The sequence below is a fragment of the Macaca thibetana genome, chromosome 7 (assembly GCF_024542745.1).
Source record: "Macaca thibetana thibetana isolate TM-01 chromosome 7, ASM2454274v1, whole genome shotgun sequence".
In the NCBI taxonomy this organism is placed as follows: domain Eukaryota; kingdom Metazoa; phylum Chordata; class Mammalia; order Primates; family Cercopithecidae; genus Macaca; species Macaca thibetana.
In genome coordinates this window covers 57574420-57577603 of record NC_065584.1, presented here as the reverse complement: position 1 = coordinate 57577603, position 3184 = coordinate 57574420, and the positions used below count along the sequence as shown (strand labels likewise).

General features: G+C 49.5%; 1 pseudogene; it reads left to right on the top strand.

Moving 5' to 3' along the window:
* The first annotated feature begins 211 nt into the window (after positions 1-211).
* On the top strand, positions 212-1196 carry LOC126958527 (PDZ and LIM domain protein 1-like; annotated as a pseudogene).
* The last annotated feature ends 1988 nt before the right edge of the window (positions 1197-3184 follow it).

Here is a 3184-nt window from a genome sequence, read left to right as displayed (position 1 = left end):
TTCTTTCTCTGTTTTGTCTCTGTGTCTCATTTCTTTTCTCAAGTCTCTTGTTCCACCTAACGAGAAACGCCCACAGGTGTGGAGGGGCAGGCCACCCCTTCAGCTTGTAACATTTAAAAGTTAGGAATCTCGAGCTGCCGGGGGAGCCCTGCACACCATGCCACGTCCTGCCTGTCTGTCCCCGCGGGTCGTCACCCACCACAGCCACGCCATGGCCACCCAGCAGATCGTCCTCTAGGGCCCGAGGCCGAGGGGCTTCTGCTTCGTGGGCGACAAGGACTTCGAGCAGCCTCTCGCCATTTCCCGGGTCACTCCTCGAAGCAAGGTGGCTCTAGCTAATTTATGTATCAGAGATACAATCACAACTATTGATGGGGAAAATTCTCGCAATATGACACACTTGGAAGCTCAGAACAGAATCAAAGGCTGCACAGACAACATGACTTTCACTGTAGCCAGATCCAAACATAAAGTCTGGTCTCCTCTGGTGACGGAGGAAGGGAAGTGTCATCCATACAAGATGAATTTAGCCTCTGAACCCCGGGAGGTACTGCACATAGGAAGCGCCCACAACCGAAGTTCCATGCCCTTTACCACCTCGCCTGCCTGCAGCACTGCCGCCAGGGTCATCACAAACCAGTACAGCAACCCAGCTGGCCTCTAGTCTTCTGAAAATATCTCCAACTTCAACAACGCCCTGGAGTCAAAGACTGCTGCCAGCGGGGTGGAGGCGAACGGCAGACCCTCAGACCATGCTCAGCCTCCAAGCAGCCGTGTGTCATTGACACAGAATCTGAAGTTTACAAGATGCATCAGGAGAAACAGGAGTTGAATGAGCCCCCAAAACAGTCCATGTTTTTCCCGGTTTTGCAGGAAATCCTGGAGTCTGAAGAAAAAGGGATCCCAACAAGCCCTCAGGATTCGGAAGTGTTGAAGCTCCTGTCACTAAAGTGGCTGCGTTGATTGGAAATGCTCAGAAGTTGCCTATGTGTGACAAATGTGGCCCTGGAATTGTCGGTGTGAAGCTGCGGGACCATCACCGCCACCCTGAGTGTTACGTGGGCACTGACTGTGGCACCAGCCTGAAACAGAAGGGCCATTTCTTTGTGGAGGATCAAATCCACTGTGAGAAGCATGCCTGGGAGCGAGTCACACCACCCGAGGGCTACGAAGTGGTCACCCTGTTCCCCAAGTGACCCAGCGGATCCAGCCACTGTTCTCCAGCTGGCCACTGCTGCAGCTTTTTCTCTCAGTGTTCTGGCCCTCTCCTCTCTTGAAAATTCTCTGCTTACTTTGGTTTTCCCCCTGCTCGTAAAACATTGAATCCCCTGCCTTGGTTAATTGACTCACACTGGCTGTGTGATGCCCGTTTTTATAATGAAAGGAAGACTGTTCTGTTCAGTGTCCCCTTGCCAGCAACACCATGTCCTTTTCTCCCCTCTGTTCTTCTCTGCTGCATTTGGACATCAGTCAAATTTGAACCCAGTCAAATATAATGTATCTGACATTGATTTTGTTTTTACTCAATACATTTATAGACTCCAAAAATAAAAAATAAAAAAAATAAAAGTTAGGAATCTCATAGTCCAGTCCCGGAGAACTGTCAGATTTAAAGAGTGGCCCAAAGAATAATTCTAATCCCATTATCCCCAAAGCCTGGGGAACATCCCCCCTGCTTTTTTTTTTTTTTTTTTTTTTTTCGAGACGGAGTTTTGCTCTGTCACCCAGGATGGAGTGCAGTGCAGTGGCATGATCTCGGCTCACTGCAGCCTCTGCCTCCTGGGTTCAAGTGATTCTCCTGTCTCAGCCTCCTGAATAGCTGGGATTACAGGCGTGCATCACCATGCCCAGCTAATTTTTGTATTTTTAGTAGAGATGGGGTTTCACCATGTTGGTCAGGCTGGTCTCGAACTCCTGACCTCATGATCCACCCACCTCAGCCTCCCAAAGTGCTGGCATTACAGGCTTGAGCCACTGCGCCCGGCTGGAACATCTCTTTTGTGTGCTTGCAGTCCCATGCCCTATCTTGGCACCTTTGCCCCCTTTCTTCTCTGCTGGTGTTCAGCCCCACAGGAGGTGTTTCCAACATGCCCGGTCCCCCTGCCTCATCTGGCCTCTGTGGCATGGTTCTTCTTCAGCCCTGTCTGCTTTTCTCCTGAGAATCTTGCTAGGTGGCTGCGTCTCTTCTCCTTTCAGAGAGTGGGGCAGGCAGAAGGAGTGAAGTGGGCTCCTGACCCCAAGTGATCCACCTGTCTCAGCCTCCCAAATTTTTGGGATTACAGGCTTGAGCCAGTGTGCCCGGCCAACACCAGGTTCTTATTAGGCTGTGCTCCCATATCATTGTCCGGTTTTTAATTGTGATGATGAAGCTCAGTAACTTAGGAAAATTTGAAATCATTGTTGATCCTAGAACTGAGAAAATTGTTGTGACCCTCACAGGCAGGCTAAATAAATGTGCAGTGATCATCTCCAGATTTACTGTGCAACTCAGACCTAAGAAAAATGGCAGATTAGTCTCCATCCCCTCAGTTTGGTTTTGTTGAACTGATGACTGCAGCTGGCATCATGGACCATGAGAAAGCACGATAAAAGCACACAGGAAAGAAAACCCTGGGATTCTTTTTCTGGGGATGAAATATATAATTACACATTAAATGCTTCCCTCAATAAACAAAACCGAGAGAAACAGAAAGGAGAGAGGAGAGAGGACAGAGAGAGAGAGAGAGAGAAAGTGAGCAAAGCCCCTAGTCAGTTGTCTGTCGGCTGCTGCTCTGAGTCTCAGCCAGAGCTCTGGACGAGGAGGAACTCAATCTCCTTGGCATCCCCACGAGTGCCTAGAGTGAAGACGTCTCCTCTGCGGCAGACTGGGTCTCTGGTACATGTGGACGTTCTCACTGAAGAATGTTTCAGAGCCTGTAGCAGACACAGAAGTACTCTGGCCATCCAGGGAGTTGGTCTCAGCTCGCTCCAGCAGAAGAGCGGGGACTAGGGACCCAGGAGTTAGCATGCTTGCCTAGGACATCTATGGAATCTTTATTTTCTCTTTCTTCCTGCTGAGTGAGGCAAGAGAGTTCTTTCTATAAATGGGTATGGGGTCAAGGAACACATATTATTTTTGGAATAGTTACAAAGATCTCCCGGGCATAAATGAGACTTGGAAACTGGACGACTCCTCTCCTCCCCA